Below are 26,495 nucleotides of genomic sequence, written 5' to 3'. Positions count from 1 at the left end.
TTGCAGGACAAACACTTTTGTGGAATTTGCAAGGGAAAAGGAGAATTTATTTGATCGTTGGTGTACTTCCATGAAAGTTACCACTAAAGAGCAGAGAATTAGTGCTCTTAGAGGAGATTAAACATTGTGTTCCTCATGCTGTAGCTGAACATATTACTGAACACAAAGTGAATAAACTTTCTGAAGCTGCTATCATGGCTGATGAATTTGTGTTAACCCATCGGGGGTCATTCAGTTTGTTCAGCTTTAAGAATGACATGAGTAAGTCTGTGTTTTGCTCTCAAGCTAAGACAAAGTCTCCTGTGATGAGTAGGAACGTTAAATGACGTGGTCATTTATTAGTTTCAAAGCTGATTTTGGCAACACTTCATAATAACATTCATTTAAAAGTTACCAAACATGAATACATTTATATAATGCTTAAAATCATTAGTTCATGTACATTCAAGCAGCTAGAAACTATATAGTTTTATACATTTTCATATCCATATTTAAATGTTTGTTAAAGTTATTAAGTCTTGGTTAATTAAATCTTCAATTAAGACACATTTCAATTTCTAATCTGAAATGGTATTTTTTAAAACAATTTTTTTTTTTTTTTTACATCAAATGAATATGACTGATGTAGTGCAGTGTATGTTTGTAGAGTGTGTATCTGAAACTCTGCGAGTCGCTGCTCTGGTCGTGTGTTGCAGTGAATCCTGATTCTTCAGCGATCTCCTTTACTCTGTCAGCAAAACCTGACACTTGCTCTTTTGAAAGGTCCAACAGGAAGCTGAACAAGAAAAAACAGTGATAATGAGCATTCAGGGGTTTTGCTTGCAAGCTATGCATCAAAATGTTAGCATGAGCATGAATGTAAGTTTGATTTGTGTGTGTGATGATGGACTCACTTCGCTAACTCTATCACCAGAGCAGCATCAGGCGCTGCGATCTCTCTCAGAGAAGAATCGAGCTGATGAACCATACTGAGAAAACAGAGATTGTGTTATCATCAGACAGTTTATGCTGGTCACTCACACACAAACTCAAGCACTGTTTCTGTGAGCTGCGTATGAACAGGCTTCACCTGGCTGAACAGAAGATGCTGTTGAACAAGTTCCTGTATTTGTTTTTGAGGGGAAGTTTGTTGAGTGAGTCTGGAGACAGAAATGACACTTTCACTCCATTCAGGCTCAGCAAATCTGCAAAAACACAAGAACCCAAAATAAATGCTGAAAACTCTCAAAACTATTAAAGCAGCACTGTTTGATTTGTTTACAGCACTTCACTGGCAATAGATGTACATTGTTTTGACATAATAGGATGTTACCAAGCACTTGTGTCTGTTGCTCAGGTTCTGTGTGAGTTTGAGAGGAAGGGGGATCATTCTTTATCTTCTCTTCTGTTGTGAGACTGTCTGTGGATTGACAGCAGGAACTCGAAGGGTTTGGTACATCTTCATTCAGTAAAGAGCTCTCTCTAGTGGCAAGACATTCAAACAATGCCAGGACGTTCACTTCTGAAATATCCTGAGCCGTCTGAGAGAGAAAGATGGACAGAGAAAGGTCAATCATGATGGAAATGTTATTGCAATATAATATGCAGTTTATCATGCAGTGACAAGCTATAAAGATAAGTCATACATGTGGTCTTGGACAGAGAAAAGAAGTAATGCAATATGATTTTTTTTTTTTTTTCATGAGGTTTTTGTTTGTAACTTAATTTTGGGGGGTATTAGGGGTTATTAAATAGTTCCTGTCACCTTTACATGTTGATTGTTCTGTTTCTTCAGGAGGTCTTTGTTCTCGGTCTCTATGCCGAAGGACAGATATGGACCGGAGACGATGTCTCCCCAATATCCTCTAACAGCGACCCGATCTCCACGCTGGTACAAACACACACACCGTTGCATGACAGTGTATCATGGGCCACAACTATTATTGTAGACAGTCAATCTACTCACATGATTGAACACTCTGACTCTGATTGGCTGTTTGGTAAAGCCCCTCCCTCATTTCAAAGGCCACACCACTTTCCCTCCATTTCACATACTGATGTTTGCTGATGATGTCACACTAAGAGAAAAATCACAGGATTTTGTAGAACAGTAGTGAGGCAGGCTTTATATCTTTTACTAAAACCATAAAAAAAACTATTTTGTTACTTCAAATTAATTAAATTAAATCCTATCTTTATTTAAACTTATTTTATTCCAAGCTAGTTGCCAAGGCAACACTTGTCATTTTCGTTTAGTTTCACTCGCGGTACTTAAATAACTGAAATGGAAATATAAATTAATAAAAAGTATGAATACACACACACACACACACACAAAAACTACAAAATTAGTAAAACTAAATTTTTGTTTCTTTATACATGGGAACATGGAAAAAGTGTCTGCTGTGAATCGTAAATATGTAATTTAGGTGCTGTTATTCGGAAATTGCCTAAACAATCACATTTTAAATAAGATATGGGCTGAAATAAGTCTAATTGTTAAATAACTGTGTAACATCCAGTAATTTGAGTCTTATTGCACGGCTCTGATTGGCCTTCCGGAGTGCAGGTGTATAATAATGTCATGTTATTTGGTACATACGCCTCTCTGGTGCAGTTTCATGCTGAGATCCCAGTCGAAACACCCCTGTCGTGAGTCGTAGCGAGTCCCCAGGTGCTGCCGAACACGGGCGTCCCAGACCTTACGCACACTTGCTGGCACTGACGGTGGCCGTTCCCACAGTTTAAAGATCCGGACCAACTCATCTCTCTCCTTAAACTGATGATGAAACAGCAGAGGAGTGGATATCACTGAGACGAGTTTGATTATGACATGCAGTATATAAACACATATATGAATGTCTGCTGGACCTTCAGAAGGCTTGTATCAAGGCAAGGATGGGCGTGCGAGTCAGAGGACAGAGTGTTTGTGATGGAGAGAGAGAGTTGAGCCGCGGCGTGTTTTAAAGTCTCTTCCGTCTCTTTGCGAATCTCAGAATTCCCAAACACCTCCAGAAACACTTCAGTCTTTTCTAAAAAAAAATTACAACACAAATAAACTTCCTCGACTTGATCTGATCTGAGTATACAAACATGAATGCAATACGTGACATTTACAGTGTACAAAAACTAAAAACAATGTAGAAAAAAACAGAAGTACATTTGTATTTTTACACCTTTCCCTATCTTGAAACAACAGGAATTGTCCAAATGCAATATAAAATGTAAGTCTATTATGTCTCATTTGTATTATATATTTATTATAATCTTTAAAACATTTGTAATATTTTAAAATGTGTGTATACATATACTATACTGGGAATTACAGGTTATAAACTTATTACTATAACTGTCATAATATATGAAGGTACGTACTGTGTAGACTCATGTTCTCAGGGGTCTGAAGTGATATAGTTGTAATAATTGTCTGGCAACAACCTCCATATTGTTCTCAATCACCCAAACCTGCAACATGCCACATGTCTCATCATTAACACATTAACATGCACAGAACAGTTGATTTATGTTGTGGGAATAATATGCCATAAAGGCTATTATTATGCTGTATGTAACAGATTCTGAGGTCACACACACATGTAGTGTATCAGAGTCGGTCAGTCCAGTGATGGTCTTCAGGATGTGTCTGGGATCTCCACTGCCCACCAGCAGGACATTCAGCTCTCCATCTGACCTCACTGTGTTCTCTGTATAGAAAATACATCACACTAATGTATGTGAGCATTGATCCATATTTACAGTGTTTTGTCAGATCCTGTGATGGTTTATGCTTCACCTGAGTTCAGGAGGTCTCGTGCTGGTCTGAATCCCCACCAGGTCACACACCCCGCGCCCTCGACAGTCCGACCGGCGCTCATTCTTCACGAGCACTACGACTTTATAAAACAGGATAATGCCTGAATATCCTCCTTCTTAGCGGACTGTTGTGGATTTTGATTTTGGCTGAACTATTTTATTGCAGTTTAACTATTCAAAAACAAAAAAAATCCACGTAAAAGCAAAAGCAAAGGTTCAAGCAAATGACTTAACTTTTTCAGAGGAAAAAGTGAAATGGATTAAATCAGTCCCATCTTTTATCCTCTCCACAATCCTGCCACCAGCAGGCGAGAAAAGGAAGCGCAGGGTCGTAACTGTAGTTAACTCTGAGATATGAATCTGAAACTGTAATTTGTTTGAGTTTTTTAATCAAGACCAGTGCTTGTGTCCTACTCAATTTTTTTAAATGTATTATTATTATTATTATTATTATTTTTATTTTTACAGTCTATGGTCCTCCTACTCCAGACGGCGCGCGCTTCCTGTTGCTAAGCAACCGCGGTCCAAGCATTAGCTTGCGTTTACCCGGATAGAGAATCGAGAGGTGAGTTACAATTAGCTACATATTATATATGTGTTTACTACGTGGATTTTTGTTGTTTTTGTATAGTTAAACTGCATTAAAATAGTTCATATTTAGGCCAATAGGCCAATTTATACTTCTGCGTCGGGTGCGCGTAGAAGGTACGGCGTAGCATACGCATTGACGTGTACCATACGTCGTACCCTTCGCCGTACCCTGACGCGCACCTTCTCAAAAATGTAACTACGCGTCGCGGCGACGCGGACCGCAAGATCTGTGATTGGTCGGCTGGATAGCATCGCGTTTCCTCCTACGCATTTCCGGAATGATCTTCTGCACTCTGCACCGCCATTTTTAAATTCCGAAGATCAGTGAAGAGCCATGGAAATAGACCAAGTGACCGAGAGATTGCTTGAAGAAGTGCGGAAATACAGTCGCCTTCAGTCGCCATTGCTCGTAGAAACCTAAACTCAAAATAGCCGCGAGGAATGTAAACACAGTGGAACTGGAACATTAAAACCCACCCGCGCCAACTAGCGTTTCGGCGGTGTAACTGCAGAGCAACACAGACATTCGCAGAAGTATAAATGCTCACGACGGCGTCGCCTACATGCGTACACTACGGCGTACACTCGACGCAGAAGTATAAATTGGCCTTAAGAGCACTAATTCTCTGCTCTTTAGTGGTAACTTTCATGGAAGTACACCAACGATCAAATAAATTCTCCTTTTCCCTTGCAAATTCCACAAGTGTTTGTCCTGCAAGCCTGTTGGTAGACAACTTAGTGGATAGTGGAAATATGCACTTAAACACTCTGGAGACCATCCCAGACGATGTCCCACCAGCAGAAGGCATTACCAGGGGCAGCCCATCCCGGTCCAGCAGCTCCACCAGGGTCTCCCTGCTCAGCTCAATAAAAGTCTACTTTTTTTTCTTATTTTATTTACTGTAAATTTAAATGTTTATGTTGATTTTGTTATGTTTAACGTATGTTGGAAAAAGTACTTTAATGTAGCCTATAGAACAAGTTTTTTTTTTTTTTTTTATGTATAGAAGAATTTGTTTCATGTAGAAATTACAAATTACAAATTGTAACTGTCATTACAAAAATAAACAATGTCCAGAACAATTCATTCTCTTTTATTTACACATTTAAAGTTGCATAAAAATAATGTACAGAATTTCTTTCCTTCTAAAAAATAAAAGTGAAAAAAAGTTCATTCAATCATTCTGTCAAGGAGAAAACAGCCTGTCCATCCTCTCCCTTCTTTCCTGTGCTCTCCTCGCCTCTGCCTCCCTCTCAGTTGCATGTCTTCTCTGATCAAGTCCAAAAACTCATCCTCTGTCTCGCCGCCTCCATGCTGGTGCTGGTGCTGGTGCTGGTGCTGCTCCTGCTGGTGGTGCTGGTGCTGGTGCTGGTGCTGGTGCTGCTGCCCCTGGCTCCTCCTCACCGTGGGCACCCACTGCTGAACTCTGCCCTGGTGTGTCCTCAGGGTGTGACACTGTCATAAGAGACATGATTTACTGCTCTATTCAGTATAATTATTTCATGTATAATAGAGTTTTAATTGGTTTACATGTTTTCTTAGTCCATTTTATTCCTCTTAACATTTTAAGTGTGTATGTCTTTAAGAAATGTATGGTTGGCAAGTCATGTGAGGGATCACATGACAGGAAGCAGGAACTACACTTGTACAAAGAGAGCAGCATGGCAAACACAACGAATACCAATCACTTTTCTGGAGTGTGGAGTTACCACTTGCAGACTAACCTTTAAAGACACCACATCAAGCTTTTGGATTATCACTTATTTTGGATTGTATATACACTGGTGGACACTCACATTGGGACGCTTCAACACACAAGGATTCATAAGGACTGTTTTAGGGTATGGTGCAATGGACTCTATGCTTTTTAACAGCCTGAGTTTTCCTGGTTTTATTGTGTTGTTTTAAAGTCTCTTGTGAAGATTGTAAATACACAGTTCTTATACACTTTAACCTCAGTTTTGTCTCAATCTTTTAACACCCAATTCCTCAGACAGTAAAATCTGACCCCATTTTAACTTTTGTAATTTCAACATAATTAGATGAACGTTACAAGGGATTAAGGCAATGATGACAGGGGGGTTGGTGCAATGCCTCTGTCCCAACACCTCATCCATGAGGATAAACCAGGGCCAAGTTTCAGTTCACACACCCTCACCTGTCCCAGGACATTTGCAATCCTAAGGGCAGAGCAAATGAACCTTGTTAACAACAACAACAGCACTACATTTCAGCAAAGATGTGTGTATTAATTTTCTTTTTTCTTTTCTTATATTCTCATTCTCTCTCTCTCTCTCTCTCTCTATATATATATATATATATATTCATTAAGCTGTCCCATTTTTATTTATTTTTTTGCCTGTATGGCCGTTACCTTCCCCAGACCAATTTTCTCCTGAATTGCTCTAAAAAAGCAGAAAGGGGTACTTAACACAGGGTTGCAATCTTAAGTGCATTGTTAACACTGCAAAATATGACCCATCAAGACATGCATACAAAATACTTAAGAAATCATATTTCTGTATACTCAAATTTGGTTAAAACCACATAGCTTGCATGACAGCACTACAAATACACATAAAAGTGAAACCCCATTGCCTTCTCTAAGGCTTTTCTTATTTTTGTGGGCTTTATAGGGTGAGTGGTATTTATTATAATACACAAGTGAGATAGTGGTATTTCTGAGATAGACTAGTGCAATATTACAATATTAGCACAAGTTTTGCCTCAAACTACCTGACAAATGAAGCCACGCAATGGTGACGAAGGAGTTTATAAGAAACTTTAACTGTGGTTTCGCTAGCTATTTGAGTAAATGAAAACATAATACTTACATTTAAATGTGAATTTGCTGTCCACCACCGAACTCTAATCTCAGCCGCCTTTAAAAAAGAATAGTGGGTAGAATAGGCCACTAAGGATCCGTTTTTGTATCCTTCCTTTCACGGGGAAAGAACATAGACAGTATAAGAAATGGACACAGCGACCCCACAGATTTCAACGGAGAAAAGTGAAGCAAATTAGAAGCACTCACTTCCTGATGGCTGAGCGTACTGCGCAGACTCAAACTGAGCTTGACGACGTAGATGTGACTTGAGCAACCTGTCCAACAGTTGTAAGTCTTCTAGTAGCTGTGCCAAGAGAAATCTGAATCATTCCCTTCCGAAACTTGCAGAGACGGAGAGCGTGAGTAGGAGCTGTCCATGAGCTAGGAGCAGGAGCAACTTAATGACTCTCTATGGGCTTCTCCCTTGACTTTATCGGACTTTATCGTCCCCCCGATTGACTGCGAGCTTCTCCTCCTGTCTATACGGTAATTTCCAGAGAGTCGCGTGGTTATGACGCAATCGTTAGCCTATTTTTACAAAAACTGCTTCTACGGGGCCATAATGTAAGATACAAGGTAATGGAGCCTTTTATACATTGTCGTGTTTCTTTAGAAATAAACAATGGACAAATAGAGTCTTTAAACGCCTCAGATGTAATGTTATTCGCTGTCAAAGTGACACTAAAATGAAGCTGGTGGATTCTCCTCTACCGAATGTTGCAGAACTAGCGTTCTTCTTTGAGCAAGCTGGTGTGGGTCTGGGGAAAGAGGAGATGCAGAGAATCTTCCTGGCTTTGAAACAACTGGTGGACACACAGTGTCTCCAGCGCTGTCTATTCTGGGGCAAGATCCTCGGCACACAGAGCAACTACCTGGTGGCTGAGGGGGAATTCAGAGAGGGTGTTTCCCATCAATCAGGGAATTGATGCTCCTGTTGTAAGTTTCCCTCCCTTTCCTGGCAATGAGGCAAACTACCTGAACTATATCGGAGAGGCCTACACCCCAATAGTGCTTCCACCGTCCCACAGCGAATACCCCAGCGGACCCGAAATCACTGAGGCCCAGGACCCCAGTGTGGAGGAAGAGCAGGCTTTGCAAGCAGCCCTGGAGGAGACGGAGGCCCTGGAAGAGACAGAGGATCTGGAGGATGATTAAAATGGAGGTGTGACTCTGCAATGGCCAAAAATAAACCTGGACTTTGGTCAGATGTAAAAAAAAGAAAAAGAAAAAAAAAAGGATGCAGTCTTTGAATTGGGACATCCTTCGTCTCGCCGCTGTGACGTTTCGTCTAGGGATGGCGAAAACTAAAAAAATTCTTGACCGACCACCGAGCCTCATTAGCCGGTTGAAACCGGTTAAACGATTAGTTTAAAATATGCTACGCTATTTGAAATAAAAGCCATTTCGAGCCGCGCCTGCAATTTCGCAACTGTCGCATTTCTCTGCCGCTCTGCCTCCCGCTCACACACACACTTTCCACTCACGTCACTTTTTTTTAAGTCCCCTAGAGCGCGAAACATGAGTCCTGCAAACGCAGCGCCGAAGAGCTTGTATGTAATCGGAGAACAAATGGCTCCTTAGTTTCGAAATGGTTTGGGTACAAGGTGATCGCGTTGAAAATAAAGGCGTTTGTCTAGCGTTAGAAGCTCATTTGAAACATTGCCGCGGCTCATTTAAGAAAATGACAGCTCCGAAGAGACGCCGCTTTAGTTTGAGGTAGTGCTAACAATAATAAAGAAAGATGATGATCATCATCACCTCATCTGTTACCACTGAAATGTAGATGTATTTCCAAATCTAAGCCCATCTAATGCGGAATGTTGCCTAATAGACTGCAACACGATAAAACCAATGGATAAAACAGGCACCTTCAGAATGCGTAAAAGACGCACCGGCCAAGGCAGGTCTAACTCATGTTGTATAATATCAAGAAAATGCAATTACCTGCCTCCTTGTTTATTGTAGATGCCTTTATTGTTACACATATTTAGCCAATCTATTGGATATAATGCATTGCATTCAATGTTGTTGTTATTTTGTTTGTAAAAGATGGCTTATATTGTTTTGGCTTAGATGTACAGTAATTGGTTATGTATGTATATGTGACTGTGCCACCCCATGTTGAGAGGAGCAGAAAAGTGTGATTATGTGTGTGCGCTAGAGGACTCCTACAACTTTAAATGAACTCAGCCATTGTAGTTGAGTTTACTGGAGTTCAAGGACATAAAGAGGTGGACCGCTTGCATCTGCCTGGAGAAGGATCTGGGAAACTTTGGAGGAGTACCAACCTAATGCCTGTTGTAAACAACAGGAGTATAAAAGACTGATGAACTGACTGCCTTTTGGGGATACTGATAACGCCAGTGCCGCCGACGCCTAGAAGCCCAGAGCTGAGGACAAGAAACCCCAAGCAGAAGATAAGAAGCCCAGAGCTTACCTACACCTTTGATTCAAAACGTGATTATTATATTTTATACTTAAACGATGAAGTTCTATTTGCCTTTATATTTTTGTTTATTATAAAAAGAAAAGTAACCAATTAAAATAAATTTAATTGATTACAAAATTTGCCTTCTGAGATTTATGATGCTGGAAGACTTTTAATGAGAACATACCACAGAGGAGTCTTCTGACCAAATTGTAAGTACCTTTTAAATGCTAACGGTTTAGGTCAGATTTGACTTTCTTTACCTTACCTGAGAATAATAAATAAATAGGTAAAAGGTGTTAAGAGTAAAGTACACACCGTAAAACACTCACTGTGTGCCTTCTAATAACGGACAGAACAACTTTTTACTATAATTTTGTTCACTTCACACAAAAAGATCTTGGAATGAGATGGCTAACTGTAGTAGCATTTAGTCCACTGTCTATAATAGCTTAATTTAGAGATCGCTTTCTCTTTTTTTTTTACCGACTACCTACAACTTTGATCGGTTAACGTTGATACGGTCAACCATCGGTCAAACGGTCATCGGTTAACATCCCTAGTTTCGTCGCGCCGCTGTGACGCAATCGGCCTTCAAATGCGGCCGATCGGCCTTCAAATATGGCCTTCGGAGGATGCAGCCTTCACATTGGGACACAGCTAATGTAGCCACGAAGAGAAGAACGCACTATACACACACGAACGCAATTATTTACTTTTCCCTTATTTTGTAGAATGGGTTCACCTCTATAATCTGAGAAACTCCAGCTCCTATCTATGAAAAAAACACTAACTAATGCCTACCTAGTCTTCAAGGGTGTACCGGGCTCGGGGCGGCATTAAACGCTGAACTCCGTGACGATCAGTTAAACTGAAAGTCCGAAAGCGTACCCCCTACAGAGAGTTAAATCTCCACCCAGGATAACCCTTAAAAACAAAAAAGGCAAAATAATAAACAAAACAACAAACAGTGTTCCGTCGGAAGGATTGTATACACAACCCAGCTGGATACACTCTGAATAACCGGAGTTCTCATTCATAAAGGTAACCATTCACAAAAATACTCACATACTCACCAAAATTTTTGCAGATTTGCTAAATCTAAGTGGAGTGAAAGTCAAAGAGTATAGAAGTACCAAGAGGCGAAACTCAATAGAACGTTCCATTGCAACAAACGCACCCATGCGCAGAGCTGCAGCTCCGCCATCTTGGACTGAACGCAACACTGCTGTCATAGAATTGAACGATGCCGATGTTCTGTCGATTTGTGCTGCCTTGTCGAAAAATGCTACCGTAGCTCGAATCGATAGCAGAGTCTGACGATTTGTGCTGCCTTCTCAAAAAATGCTACCCGTAGCGCGAATCGATCACAGAGAATTTCGATTCATTCTACCCTATGTGTTTCCATATAATGGTGTAAATCTCACTATTTTGACAGCGTTGTTTTATTTAAAACAGGGTAAGTGTATGGGAAGCATATTTTGATATTTTAAATAAAGCAACTATCACATTTGATATAACAAGTAAAAATTATATACAAGTAAAAATTACATTATTAGGACCCAAGCCCTGAAAGGGCGAAGGCCCTATTGTTTCCGGAAGGATAATTTTTTTTCTGCCTTTTTTCCACTTTTGGGGCCCTTAAACGCCTCAGATGTAATGTTATTCGCTGTCAAAGTGACGCTAAAATGAATGGGAGTCAATGGAATGCTAACAGTAGGTGATGGCTTGTTAGCCAATGGAGGCCCCCGGGGGTGGTACGCTTTTTGGGTGATGGATTGGCCCCCTGGGAAAGAAGTGTGCATTTGGTGTCGCTTTTAGCCTTCGTCACGCCGCGATGACGCAACCGGCCTTCGAATACGGCCTTCGTAGGATGCAGTGATGCAATTGGCGGTGACGCAATCGGCCTTCAAATGCGACCTTCAAAGGATGCAGTCTTGGGAAATGCGCTGATGTTTGTGTGCATGGAGAATTGCCTTAAAATATAAGTGAATATCCGTGAAATACAGACTGTAAAAAAAAAAAAAAAAAAAAAAAAAAAAAAATATATATATATATATATACCGTTTGTTTTTAATTAGTCGGCGACAGTTTTAAGTTATACTAAAATGGAGATGACCGAGGAAGCGTTGAACAATGAGCGACTACAGGCGGCAGCTCGTTTTAAGGCTTTCACGATGAAGAACAGCACTAAAACAAACCTCAATCTCTATGATCACCTTGTACAAATGTTAACCACAGTTATGGATGAGCGTCCAGAGAATGCAGTCGATGTGATCGAGGACATACGTCGCGAGCTGAAAGGAAGTATCCTTCAGGAGAAACAGGACACCTTGCGTGACAATCCATCCTCCTCCTCAGCTCAGTTGCTGGCCGAGCAGCAGAAGACACTCTTCAAACGTGCGGCAGGCAGGGAAGGTGATCACGAGGAAGAGCTGGTGGATTCTCCTCTACCGAATGTTGCAGAACTAGCGTTCTTCTTTGAGCAAGCTGGTGTGGGTCTGGGGAAAGAGGAGATGCAGAGAATCTTTCTGGCTTTGAAACAACTGGTGGACACACAGTGTCTCCAGCGCTGTCTATTCTGGGGCAAGATCCTCGGCACACAGAGCAACTACCTGGTGGCTGAGGGGGAATTCAGAGAGGGTGTTTCCCATCAATCAGGGAATTGATGCTCCTGTTGTAAGTTTCCCTCCCTTTCCTGGCAATGAGGCAAACTACCTGAACTATATCGGAGAGGCCTACACCCCAATAGTGCTTCCACCGTCCCACAGCGGTATAATACCCCAGCGGACCCGAAATCACTGAGGCCCAGGACCCCAGTGTGGAGGAAGAGCAGGCTTTGCAAGCAGCCCTGGAGGAGACGGAGGCCCTGGAAGAGACAGAGGATCTGGAGGATGATTAAAATGGAGGTGTGACTCTGCAATGGCCAAAAATAAACCTGGACTTTGGTCAGATGTAAAAAAAAAAATAAAAAAAAGATGCAGTCTTTGAATTGGGAAATCCTTCGTCTCGCCGCTGTGACGTTTCGTCTAGGGATGGCGAAAACTAAAAAAATTCTTGACCGACCACCGAGCCTCATTAGCCGGTTGAAACCGGTTAAACGATTGGTTTAAAATATGCTACGCTATTTGAAATAAAAGCCATTTCGAGCCGCGCCTGCAATTTCGCAACTGTCGCATTTCTCTGCCGCTCTGCCTCCCGCTCACACACACACTTTCCACTCACGTCACTTTTTTTTAAGTCCCCTAGAGCGCGAAACATGAGTCCTGCAAACGCAGCACCGAAGAGCTTGTATGTAATCGGAGAACAAATGGCTCCTTAGTTTCTAAATGGTTTGGGTACAAGGTGATCGCGTTGAAAATAAAGGCGTTTGTCTAGCGTTAGAAGCTCATTTGAAACATTGCCGCGGCTCATTTAAGAAAATGACAGCTCCGAAGAGACGCCGCTTTAGTTTGAGGTAGTGCTAACAATAATAAAGAAAGATGATGATCATCATCACCTCATCTGTTACCACTGAAATGTAGATGTATTTCCAAATCTAAGCCCATCTAATGCGGAATGTTGCCTAATAGACTGCAACACGATAAAACCAATGGATAAAACAGGCACCTTCAGAATGCGTAAAAGACGCACCGGCCAAGGCAGGTCTAACTCATGTTGTATAATATCAAGAAAATGCAATTACCTGCCTCCTTGTTTATTGTAGATGCCTTTATTGTTACACATATTTAGCCAATCTATTGGATATAATGCATTGCATTCAATGTTGTTGTTATTTTGTTTGTAAAAGATGGCTTATATTGTTTTGGCATAGATGTACAGTAATTGGTTATGTATGTATATGTGACTGTGCCACCCCATGTTGAGAGGAGCAGAAAAGTGCGATTATGTGTGTGCGCTAGAGGACTCCTACAACTTTAAATGAACTCAGCCATTGTAGTTGAGTTTACTGGAGTTCAAGGACATAAAGAGGTGGACCGCTTGCATCTGCCTGGACAAGGATCTGGGAAACTTTGGAGGAGTACCAACCTAATGCCTGTTGTAAACAACAGGAGTATAAAAGACTGATGAACTGACTGCTTTTTGGGGATACTGATAACGCCAGTGCCGCCGACGCCTAGAAGCCCAGAGCTGAGGACAAGAAACCCCAAGCAGAAGATAAGAAGCCCAGAGCTTACCTACACCTTTGATTCAAAACGTGATTATTGTATTTTATACTTAAACGATGAAGTTCTATTTGCCTTTATATTTTTTTTTAATATAAAAAGTAAAGTAACCAATTAAAAGAAATTTAATTGATTACAAAATTTGCACATACCACAGAGGAGTCTTCTGACCAAATTGTAAGTACCTTTTAAATGCTTACGGTTTAGGTCAGATTTGACTTTCTTTACCATACCTGAGAATAATAAATAAATAGGTAAAAGGTGTTAAGAGTAAAGTACACACCGTAAAACATGGCGCCCAACATTTTATGGGCATTGATCCATCGACCCCTGGCCACGGTCGATTGAGCAATGCTTGCCCATTCGCTTCCGCACTCGTACGCTTGAGTATAGGAGTACGAACTTTGAAAGCTAGTAAATTACCAACTAAAAGGCAACCTGTAAGACCCCCAAAAATGTTAATAGTCTAGAAAAGATTGTTTTAAGGAACAACCCAGAAAGGGTTAAAATAAAAGACGTCTAAGAGAAACTTCTGGAAAAGATAGTATTTAAAGATACAGCCCAGAAAAGGATGTAGATAATATTTATAGATTAAACCCAGAAAGGGTAAAGATTAATATAAAAATAAAATTCCGTGAGAGTGGACAAATTAATGCTATAATGCATAGCATTTTGCCAGAAAGGGCAAATATTAATATAAAAATAAAATTCCGTGAGAGTGGACAAATTAATGCTATAATGCATAGAATTTGCCAGAAAGGGCAAAGATTAATATAAAAATAAAATTCCGTGAGAGTGGACAAATTAATGCTATAATGCATAGCATTTTGCCAGAAAGGGCAAAGATTAAAATTAAAATAAAATTCCGTGAGAGTGGAAAAATTAATGCTATAATGCATAGCATTTTGCCAGAAAGGGCAAAGATTAATGTAATAATAATAAAACCCAGAAGGGTTCAAACACAAGTCGACTAAGAGAAATTTAGCCAGAAAGTAATAATCTAGAAAAGATTATTTAAAGGAAAATCCCAGAAAGGGTTGAACAGAGATTATTTATAGACAGCCCAGAAAGGGTTGAACGCGCGTATGAGCGAGAGAGCCGTAAAGATTGAGAAAGCAGTGAAAAAGGAGAGACAGAAAGTCTCAAACGGCTAGCCTCAGACAGTAAGAGGCAGAGACTGGCTAAACGATAAGACCTGTTAGTGGAGGACGCTTCGCTTATGACAGGGCAAGCAGTAAAATCCAGCAATGTAGATATTTAACATGAGGAGATTCTCATGTATTAAAATGAAAACTAGCCTTTCAGGCAGACACAACGGTTCTAGAAAATGGAACGAGGCTTCTCAATGGCTTCTGTAATGAAAGTATAATTATTGGTCCTGGAACAGCCAGGATGATTTTGTTGTAAAATAGGTGTACCGGTTAAAGAGAGAGTCTGTGAGCATAGCTCAGACTCGAAAAGCCAACAGTGGTGCGTGTCAGATCGTCTCCCACACTGTATTACAGAGAAGAGCTCGTACTTCAGAACGCTAGAGGCTGAAAGACCTGTAAAACGATAGTTATGAAAACTTAAGGGAGGCACTGACAACAAAATAAGTCAGGAAAACTTTATTTTAATATAAAGTTAAATAATAGTTTATGATGGAGTAAAAATGGTAATTGAAGGAATATAATTACAAATAACAGACAATGAAGAAAATGGGAGATAAACTATTAACAATAAACTTGTTAAGTAACAATGCAAAGAGTAACAACTTTAGAAACGGGAAAAAATTTCCCCAAGGACTCTCTCGGCCGTCCACGCCTCCGTATGAGAGTTTTACAACAGAGTCAGGGTGAGTTAGAGGATTCAGAGAACTCCAATACCTCTGATACACAACACAGAAAGTGAAAGCAGGAAATCAAATAATATTAATGTTAAATGTAGTTAGTATATACTTTTAATATTGAATTAGTCAGAGGTTACTGTAGTAAATACAGAGGACTAAATACAAATAGTCTGATAGAGAGAAATGAAGTAAGATGCTATTAAGAGGAAAACAATAAAAATAATAATAAATTAAAGCTGCAAGCAGCATTTATCGGGGTTCAAGCATTTAAGGCCTTTAAGCACATAAGCATCAAAAGACATTAAGTTTTATTTAGCAAGCTTTTAACCACTGACATCATAGATGGAAAAGTCCATTTACAGCCAATACAGGCAATTTACCATAGGAAATAACTGGTTTTCATTGTTTTTTGACAGTAATGGTGCCACCTATGTTCCGATCTTGTTGCATGCTTTTTTACTGTTATATTACATATGCCCACTAATTTGTGAGTTTTTTGCTTAGGATTTATAGGCTTTTCTATACATTTCTGCACTGGTTTGGTTCCGATCGGGCGAAAAACCTAGGACTTCTTAGCAAAAGTAGGTTTTTGACAAAATTCAAAATGGTGGAAAATGTATCATGGCGTAAATTAATTTTTTCTCTAATTTTTAGCATTGATATTGAGAGAGCATAGATTGATGACAATAACATAGGAGCAATATTGTTAGATTTTAGCTGAGCTTTTGATGTACTGGATTATAAATTATTGCTCGATAAACTGAAATGTTACAAATTTACTTCTCATACTTTACATTGGTTTAAAAGTTAACTGTCTCATGGGACAATGTGCATTTAATGGAAGTTATTCAGATGTGAAAGAGTTGCAATGTGGTGTGCCTCAAGGAAGTTGTTTAAGACAGTCATGTATGCAGATGATAAAACATTATATTTACCTGCAACATCAATTAAGCAGTTGTCTACTGCTTTGGATGAGGAAATTTTACCTCATCCAAAGAAAACGTTTTACCACAACACTGTGTAGCATGTAGCGCGCAACGCGACATGACGTGCTACACCCAGTTATAGTATTCGGTAGGGCCTCATTAAATCAGAAGCAAAAATCATCTACTGGAGGGAGGAAATGGTGCAACAGGAGAGCAAATAGTTGACAAATGCGTTCTAATTCAAAGAGAAAATTGTACTGATAAATGATAAAGTTCTCTTCGTAGTTTGTTTCAGAAAGATGAGTGACAAATAAGAACAATAGATAGTTAGTAAATGAAAACAGATATCACTGACTCGTTTCTTTTGAATGATTCAACAGCCTAAAAGCTTCGATTAAATTAGGTGAAGTTCCGCAGTTTTCATACAATTTGTGAAAAAAATTAAATAATTGAAACCAATACTAAGTCTGTTTCTTTCACGTTGACCCAAAAAACGTACAATAATAAAACAAAATAATACATTCTATTAGGGCTGTTGCGATAACCGCAATATTGCAGTACCGCGCTTCTGACAAGCCAAGTGCAGAGGAATGCAAGTAACCGCAGCAACTGCGATATTCGCGTGTTTTCTTTTTTCATAAGGATATAACCTTCTAGTTTTGTACTTTTGTGTGTATTGAATGTTAAATAAGTTAAAGGGATAGTTCACTTTGAAATTAAATTTTGGTATGTTTTAGCTTACCTCAAGGGCATCCAAGATGTAGGTGTCTTTTTTTCCGCAGAAGTTTCAATTTTGATATTTTTAGGACAACCGTTCTTGTCTGTCAGTCATATAATGCAGGTCGATGGTCATTATCTCAAAGAGCATGCACAGAGTCCAAATTAAAACAATTCCCCATCGTCCAAATTAAACAATTCCCCATCGTAAGTACACATTGATGGCCTAAGACACGAAACGAGCGGTTTGTGTGAGAAAACGAACAGTATTTATATCGTTTTTACCTCTTGTACACAGCCACGTCCAAGTGATCTGAGAGCGCGGGCGGGTATAGATATATACAATAGAAGTCGCCTTGGCTACGGCAGTTCATTGGAACGAAAAAAATAAATCAGTGTGAGTCACGCATTGAATCAATGCCATTGGTCTCTATTACATGAAGCATCAGCTTCAGCGTTACCCATGCGACGCATTGCTGGTAGGGCTGGGTACCGAGTTCGACACTTTTTAGGTACCGACCGAATTGCCTCGATACTATCGAGTATTGAAAAATGACTTCTTGTTTGGTACCAGATTTTGATACCTAAGGGGTTAACTCGTCAACGTCAGTGCTCTGTATTGGATGAAAAACTACGATAAAACCTGTTGGAAAGCATTATTTGCCGCGATTTTCCAAGTTTCAATCTTAACCATTGTATTTCATCAGAAACGATCTGAAAACAGGGCTTTAAGTGTAAAATACCGAACTTGTCCTTTAATATGAGACGCGAGCACACACAAACTCTCCACGCACATACTCATATGAGACACGCGCGTGCACACGCAAACTCTCCACGCACATATTAATATGAGACGCGAGCACACACACACACAAACTCTCCGCGCACATACTCATGTGAGACTCGAGCACACACACAAACTCTCCGCGCACATACTCATATGAGACTCAAGCACACACACACACAATACACTAAATATGTGGAAAAGTCGATCAAAAGTCTACATTCCTCCAGGCTCGATGCCAACAGCGCGCGATGCAGTATTTGCTGTAATTGTAAAATAATTGCTGCAAAGACCGGTACCACGACAAATATGAAGAAGACCTTGATAGTGAGTTCCAGACTTTCTCAGTTGTGGGAATCAGTCTAGTACTTTTCCTAAACACAAAGCTGACTGAGTTCCAGACGAATGTTTTCTGTACAACCAACAATTCAGTGAGTTTCACTCTATTCAAAGAACCAATGCAGACCAGTAAAAATTTGTTTTCCTCTGCGCCGACAGAGAAGAAGTTAACAAACAGCTGCAGGGTTTTGTTAACTAAGTTATCCTCTAAAGTTGTCTTTTAGAGATGAAATTTATCCTCTGTTCTTGTCAGGCAGGGAAGATAAGCGTAAAGTGCTAGTTTTGTATTTGTGTTATCTTTTGCTCTGGGCAAGGAAGGTTAACAATAGTTGATCTGTGTTAACGTGTACCCTCTGTTGATCAGAGAAGTTTAGTGTTTGTTTGTGTGGTAACATAGAAATTCACAAAATGTTTAGGAAAAGTACTAGACTGATTCCCACAACTGAGAAAGCTGGACTAGCTACACCTTTAACATATAGTGAATTCAAGTCTTTGTTATCAGAGCACATGGACTCCATCGTGACTGAGCCAGTCAGATTGAATTTAACAAAGAAATTTGGCATTGATGCAGACAAAGTATGGTCAATTGAAGATTGTAAGAAGGTACTAGGAGAAAGTATTCGCAAGAACAATGTGAAAGCCATTATCTGTTGTCACAGATAATTTGGTTTAACACTAGCTACAGAACAGTCTAAGCGCAACTCAGAGCTAGAGAAACAGATCAAAGAGCTCCGTACAAGATTATCTTCTGTGACTAAGAAAGTAAACCGCAACAAAGATGCAGAAAAAACTGATGTGGAACTTCAGCCTGATAACAATTATCCTGAATTAAAAGCTTTCTTTGAAACAGATGTAGCCATCCGATCAGTAACTGATGAGCCTGTAGATTCAGTGCAGGTTTGTGGGGCTAGGAGAAGATCTCAGGGAACTTAAAGTGTTACTCCCAACTTTTCTGTTGTCCAAATACAAACTGTTGCCAAAACATTTTTAGCTCCTAAGGAAATAGACTTGTTGAAAGTTTGCCATCAGTGCAAAGACATTTTTCTGAGTTTAGGAGAGAGTTATCCAAAAAGATGCGGCTCTATGATATGACTCTAGCTGAAGTCACCCAGCTAATATCACAGATCTTGACTGAGTCAGAATTCAATGATTTTGAAAGTGCTGTAAACAATTCTGAACTGCAACAGGCCAGTAAAGATGAATTGAGAGAGGAAGTTTTGAAAGTGTTAAAGAACATTGTTGGACCAAAAGTTGACTGGTCAAAGATCACCATTTGTTTACAGAAGAAGGGTGAAACTGTTTGTGAGTACACTAGTGTTGTCACGATACCAAAATTATTGTTTCGATACCGATACCAAGTCAAGTATTGCGATTTCGATACTTTTTCGATACTTTTCCTGAAAAGGGAGAAACACTCTCAAATATCACTGCTGTGCTTTATTTTAAAACCGGGACAACATTCTAATCATATAACACACTAATAAATGAACATATGAACAGCAGATATATTAAACATTTGAACAAAATATGAAATATGAAATATAAAAAATAAATTAGAGCAATGACATTCAAGAAAAAAAAAATTAATAAATAAATTTAGCAGCATTATCTCATTTATCATAAGAAACATAAGAGCTTTATCTTGATTCTGAACTTTGAATAAAAATATGAACAGCGATTATATTAAACAATGTTTAATATTGGTAACATATGATAAGCCTCATTGGTGATATATTTGACATGTGGGGAGAGAGTTGTGGAAGGCCTATACTTCATGTTAAACATAAATATATAGCAGCAAAGACAACAATAGGCTACAGAATAATTCGTTCTGTATTGAGAGGTGCAATATTTGAAAATCGATAATATTTTTTTAAATTACATTTATATTGTATATGTCAAAACTTTCAAACATCAAAATGTCATTTATTAATATGTATTCGTGTCAAAATGACATAGAAACATCTTTTCCTATTCTATTTTGCCTGGAAACGCTTCCAACAGGCTTGCGTGTCGCGTGAAAAATAGGCGTCGGTTCTATTTATAGCATACACGCGTTTTCCGCGCGTCTCGAGCTGCGCCCAGACGCGTGTGTCACGCAGGCAGTTAACATGGGAGCCGAAATAAAAACGGACACGACACGCAGACAGTGTGTCGCCGGCCTTACAAATCTGGAACGTGGTCATTCTTAGAAGTATGATACTAATAAATTAAGGAATCGTGACGTTTTTCATTTCCTATTTACTTTTGAACTGAAGTATCGGTGCACCGTGCAACAGAGCAAGGTAGGCAACGTACTTCCATATGTCACTCCTCGCGTCATCTTTTTCTACGAGTCGTGGACCACTTGTCCTCGCACATGCAGCCATCTCGCTGTAGTGTTTTGTCACATGACACTGACAGCGGCAGGTTCTTTGCTGCGTGCGTCAGGAAAAAAACACAGACGTCCATAGGGAGGCGTTTTAAAAAAAAAAAAATGTAAGTATCGATACTGATAAATTTAGGTATCGTGACGTTTTTAATTTCCGAGTATCGCGATACTTTTGAAGTATCGGTACACCGTGCAACACTAGAGTACACAGAAAGATTTTGTCAGTCAGCTGCAGCATACAGTGGTATAGCGGACACTTCAGAGAAGGTGTTAGATGATAATGGCCCTTTAGTTCGCACATGGTCTGATGGGCTTTTGTCAGAACACAGAAAGGCGTTGCCTTTCTTAAACATCACATGGGCTACGAGAACTTTGCAAAACAACTTGGACAGTTTAGCTACTTGGGAAAGAGACTCTGATGTCAAGGCAAGAGTAAAAATTGCAGCAGCATCCTTTAAGGTCAATTCAGAGAAACAGAAACGCAAATGTCCTAGAGAAGCCAGTTGTTCTTACTGTCGCAAGCACGGACATTTTGGAAAAGAATGTAGAAAAAACAAAAATAACTTAAGACAAGTTAACAATGTTATGCAGCTTTTACTACATTTGTTTGCTACTTTGAAGCAACCCCTCCCCTCGTCATTGGACTCGTGGGTAAGCTTTTTGAGGTGTTAACCATTTGGGCTGTGATTGCTTAAAGGGATACTTCAGGATTTAGCATTAAAGCTTTGTATTAGTAGAAAACCTGTAGTATTTTCGAATTACCGTGCTTTCCACCCTCATATCCCCGTGAGAGGAGAGATTTATGTATTTTTTTGTCTGGAAAAAATCCTCCGATGACGCAAAAATTGTCATTTTGCGTCATCTGAGGATTTTCTGCCCAGAGGCTAAAGACTACAGCCAGTAGTAGGGGCTGTTCCGCATGTTTTCAACCTGCCCATAGAGGGATCTCACTCACAGAATGTACACACAGTCAGCCGTCTTTCTTTGGAAGCTAAGCTAGCAGGCTCTTGTTCCGTGGAGAAAGCTGAATAGTAGGAGAAAGCTGAGTAGTAGGGGTTACCATCCTCCTTTTCCCGGACTTGTCCGGCGGGCGAGATCGTTCAAAAATGTCCGGGATTCAGCTTTTGCTTTCTGCAGTCGCCATTCATTACACCTCTTGTTTCAATCTAACTGAATTCATTCCGATCGGTGAATCTGAATGTAGTGTTTACATGAACGCTAAACAAGTGATCGGATGATGTGCGCTTTAACATTGCTAAGAAAATTCCCGCACCTCTGTGAGAGATGCGAGACCGCGTCTCAGTAATGACGCCACCGGCCTCGCGCCGTTCTCCCGCGGCCGTCAGCCTCGTCCTGCTCGCCACAGTAAACATAATGAATGGCGACTGTAGAACGCAAAAGCCGAATCCCAGACATTTTGGGCGATCCCGAAATCCCAGGCAGACTCGTCACGGAGACTCACTGGTAGCCTAACCTTGTTGTTTTCAACTGCGCTCTCTTACCGGTAGGCGTGGCCTCCTAGGGCAGCGAAGCAATTGCATTCTGGGAGTTGTTGTCTTTCATCCACATAAGCCAAAAATACATTTTCTGGCTTTTCTCAGTCTAGAAAGCTCCAAATAAAAAAATGTCTTCACATTTCTTCTACATAAATGACCTATTTTAAATACACATTCATCTTTCCAGAGGTGAATTATCCCTTTAATCTCCCCAGTAACTTACAACAAAGATGAAAGACTTATTGACTGTCACAGCCTTTGTTTGGGGGACATTCAGTATACTCACAGCCTTAAATGTTATACTGCAGAACATTACAATCAGACACCAATCCTGTATTATATGATGTCAAGTCAAGTTTATTTGTATAGCGCTTTTCACAATACAGATTGTATCAAAGCAGCTTCACAGTATTAAATTAAAATAATACAACAAAGTTTGTTTCAAGAGGAATTTATTGATTGATAAAATTAGATTAATATCCCCAAAATATCCCCAACTGAGCAAGCCAAAGGCAACAGTGGCAAGGAACCGAAAAACTCCATCAAGTGACCTAATGGTGTCCTAAAACTCCATCAGGTGACCTAATGGAGAAAAAAAAAACCTTGGGAGAACCCAGGCTCAGTCGGGGGCCAGTTCTCCTCTGGCATTTATGAGCTAGAGGACGGATTGTAGTTTGATCTGTAGGATTATATGAATGCCTGGCTGAAGAGATGCGACTTTAATCTAGTTTTAAACTGGGAGAGCGAGTCTGAGCAACGAACAGTATCAGGAAGACTATTCCAGAGTTTTGGAGCCAAATGTGAAAATGCTCTCCCTCCTTTGGTGGTTCTGGATATCCTAGGTATGACCAAAAGCCTTGAATTTAGTGATCTTAAAGAGCGCGATGGATTATAGGGTGATAGAAGATCCGTTAAATAGACTGGAGCTAAGCCGTTTAGGGCTTTATAAGTCAGTAGCAATACCTTGTAATTAATACGGAACTTTATAGGTAACCAATGCAGTAATGATAAAATCGGTGTTATATGATCATATTTTCTTGATCTCGTAAGAACTCTAGCGGCGGCATTTTGGACTAACCGTAGCTTGTTTATTGAGGATGCAGGACAACCAGCTAATAAAGCATTACAGTAATCCAGTCTCGAGGTCATGAATGCATGAACTAACTTTTCTGCATCAGAAACTGATAGCATATTACGTAGCTTAGCAATGTTTCTAAGGTGGAAAAAGGCTGTTTTTGTAACATATGAAATATGATTTTCAAAAGACAGGTTGCAATCGAGTATAACACCCAGGTCTTTTACTGTAGAGGATAAAGTAACAGGACATCCTATGATGTTAAAGTTGTATTGTGCGAGGTTTTGTGGGCGGTTTTTTGAACCGATAAGTATTACCTCTGTCTTGTCTGGATTTAAAAAAAGAAAATTACGCGTCATCCAATCTTTTATATCTTTAACACACTCTGTCAATTTGGAAAATTTAGCGTTTTCATCCGGCCGTGATGAAATATATATTTGAGTGTCATCAGCATAACAATGGAAACTAATTCCATGTTTCCTTATAATATTTCCAAGTGGCATCATATATATGGAAAATAACAGAGGGACTAATACAGATCCCTGCGGCACTCCATAGTTTACTGGAGTTATGATCGATTTTTCTCCATTTAAATAGACAAAATGGTAGCGGTCAGATAGGTATGATTTGAACCAGCTTAGTGCTTGTCCTTGAACACCAGTATAATTTTGTAGTCGATCTAAGAGTAATGTATGATCTATAGTATCGAACGCAGCACTGAGATCAAGTAAAACTAGTATTGAGATACAGCCTTGGTCAGAAGCTAAAAGTAAATCATTTGTGATTTTAACGAGCGCAGTTTCAGTGCTATGATGCGGTCTGAATCCAGACCGCATCATAGAAATGATGTCTATTAAGACTGATGTTTCACTGGAGAATGGAAATGTGCCAATTTTCTCACACACTGTACAGTGTGCATAGCCTGGGAAAACCCAGACTACTTCCGGCGAATTTTAATTCTCTCTCCAGGATAGTCTGGAGAAGAGCCCATTCAAACTAATTTCTGTGCCGCCGAAATCGCGGCACCAATCAGAAACGTTTGGGGAGGGATTTACATGATGACAACAGCGCAGCGACGCTGAAGGAGATTTCATTACAAAGATGGATGCCGCCGTGGAACATCACTCGTTCGAATCATAGACAGTATATAAACGAATCAGTTATCGCGTCTGTTTTGAGCGATTTAAACTTACCCTTTTCGTTAAAACCAGAGCAAAGAACAACACTCGAAGCATACGTCATCTCCTTCATCGATCTGATTGGTTTTATGACTATCCAATTGCGCCCAGAGGAATTTGAGCTACGTCGGTTGGTGACGCCCCTTTGGAAATGATTTGTCTACATAGCTTCGCCAGACCCTACACTCAGTTTCAACTGAGAAGGGTCTGGTCTTAACCAGGCTACAGTGTGCACACAACAGGGACAGAATAGGACACACAGACCAGTGCGGAGCCCATGGAAGAACCGAAAGCAACAGGCTTCGGGGGTCAGCCATGTGGTGAAGATTTCCTCATAGGTTTCCCCCTCAGTAGCTTATCCCCACCTCACTGGTCCATAGGTGTCAAAACAATTAAGAAATAGGGAAAGAATGAAACAACAACAGCAGACTCTAAAAACCATACAACCCTACTGTTTGAAGAAATACTGCTCTGTTTTCTGTTTTCTTTCTTCCTCTGTACAGATACCACTTGATGGCTGTTCCGAGATCCATTTGCAACGACCGTCTCACCTGCATATGAAGCCACAACCTCAAGAAGACAACTAGACCCACTGCTGAACGAACTATCCCAAAAGAAAAAGAAAAAAATACACAACGCAGAGACTTCACGGACCCTAATTGCATGTTTTGTTTCTGTGTCAGCATGCAATTACAGATGAACAACACAGATCATGCTTGTGCCTGTAACTTTTTCAAGTTACAAGAATGAACTTTTAAGTGTCTAAATTTGTATTTTGTGAGAGTTTTTAAGAACTCTCAAAGAGGGGACTGAAGGGTTACAAATTTAAGAATCTATTTCAGATATGCTTCCTTATATAACATCACGGTGAAGAATTCTGATTTTAGCTTTTAAGGTTAAGATGTCAGCAAAGTTGCAATCTCTATTGTGTTTTAAATGAGTCAGATCACATAGATTCTCACCTTTCGGAGCCCAGACATTGAATCGTTAGGTTGATTGGATTAGCTGTAGGGGAGACTTTCACCTTTGTCTTTAATGGCTCTAGGATGGCCCTTGGAACCGGAGTTCCTGGCCAGTATCAGCATTTGAATAGGTATGCTGATTAAATTGAGACTGCCGCTCTGGGGCGGGTTCCTTAAAGGGTTAGTTCACCCAAAAATAAAAATTCTGTCAGTAATTACTCACCCTCATGTTGTTCCAACCGCGTAAGACCTTCGTTCATCTTCGGAACACAAATTAAGATATTTTTGATGAAATCTGAGAGCTGATAACTTCTCCGTAGGCTGCTAGGTGGCCCAAACTTGCTGGCCCAGAAAAGTTATTAAAGAGATTGTTAATATAGTCCAAGTGACTCCAGTGGCTCAATCTTAAGTATATCAAGCGACGAGAATACTTTTTGTGCGCAAAAACAAACAAAAATAACGACTTTATTCCACTATTCATTTCCTTCTCTCTGGGCCTCTAGTTGGTTCGCGTAGTGTTTTTGCGCTGCGCGTCACACACATGACCAGCGTCGGCCAATAGTGAGCCTACGTGGTGACGTGTAACACAGACGCGCTGCGCAAAAACACTTACGAGGCCCAGAGAGAAGGAAATGAATAGTGGAATAAAGTCGTTATTTTTGTTTGTTTTTGCGCACAAAAAGTATTCTCGTCGCTTGATATACTTAAGATTGAGCCACTGTAGTCACTTGGACTATATTAACGATCTCTTTAATAACTTTTCTGGGCCAGCAAGTTTGGGCCACCTAGCAGCCTACGGAGAAGTTATCAGCTCTCAGATTTCATCAAAAATATCTTAATTTGTGTTCCGAAGATGAACGAAGGTCTTACGCGGTTGGAACAACATGAGGGTGAGTAATTACTGACAGAATTTTCATTTTTGGGTGAACTAACCCTTTAACCTGTATACTCATTTACATGCTTTGTTTGAATTTGTCTCCACCTTCAAAAGTCCCTCCTCCTAAAATGCCTATA

The 26,495-nt window shown here is 40.0% G+C and overlaps 2 protein-coding genes and 1 pseudogene across 3 annotated transcripts in view; 1 reads left to right on the top strand and 2 right to left on the bottom strand.

The window, feature by feature from the left end:
- The window catches only part of LOC309509429 (radial spoke head protein 4 homolog A-like), a gene marked incomplete at its 5' end in the record, with an annotated part of 106,611 nt that overhangs the window by 61,456 nt on the left and 18,660 nt on the right, over nt 1-26,495 (top strand). The gene's annotated exons all lie outside the window — the stretch shown is intronic.
- LOC309509438 (dynein axonemal assembly factor 3-like) lies at nt 304-3,869 on the bottom strand (annotated as a pseudogene). The gene is made up of 11 exons (XR_014211652.1): nt 3,773-3,869; nt 3,574-3,683; nt 3,355-3,444; nt 2,851-3,011; nt 2,582-2,758; nt 1,946-2,057; nt 1,745-1,867; nt 1,313-1,520; nt 1,070-1,184; nt 894-968; nt 304-775 (listed from the first exon to the last, which is right to left on the bottom strand). The product of XR_014211652.1 is annotated as a dynein axonemal assembly factor 3-like (transcript).
- The window catches only part of LOC309509430 (radial spoke head protein 4 homolog A-like), a 55,274-nt gene continuing 35,156 nt past the window's right edge, over nt 6,378-26,495 (bottom strand). The window contains exons 3-5 of the mRNA XM_082184139.1: nt 7,419-7,515; nt 7,219-7,323; nt 6,378-6,564 (exon numbers count right to left, since the gene is read on the bottom strand). The gene's annotated coding sequence lies outside the window, so the exon portion shown is untranslated. The remainder of the gene's footprint in view (nt 6,565-7,218; nt 7,324-7,418; nt 7,516-26,495) is intronic.

The sequence above is a fragment of the Leuciscus leuciscus genome, assembly GCF_965113295.1.
Source record: "Leuciscus leuciscus genome assembly, chromosome: 11".
NCBI classification, from domain to species: Eukaryota; Metazoa; Chordata; class Actinopteri; order Cypriniformes; family Leuciscidae; genus Leuciscus; species Leuciscus leuciscus.
The sequence above is the reverse complement of the archived record's forward strand: the minus strand, read 5'-3'. Positions and strand labels throughout refer to the sequence as shown.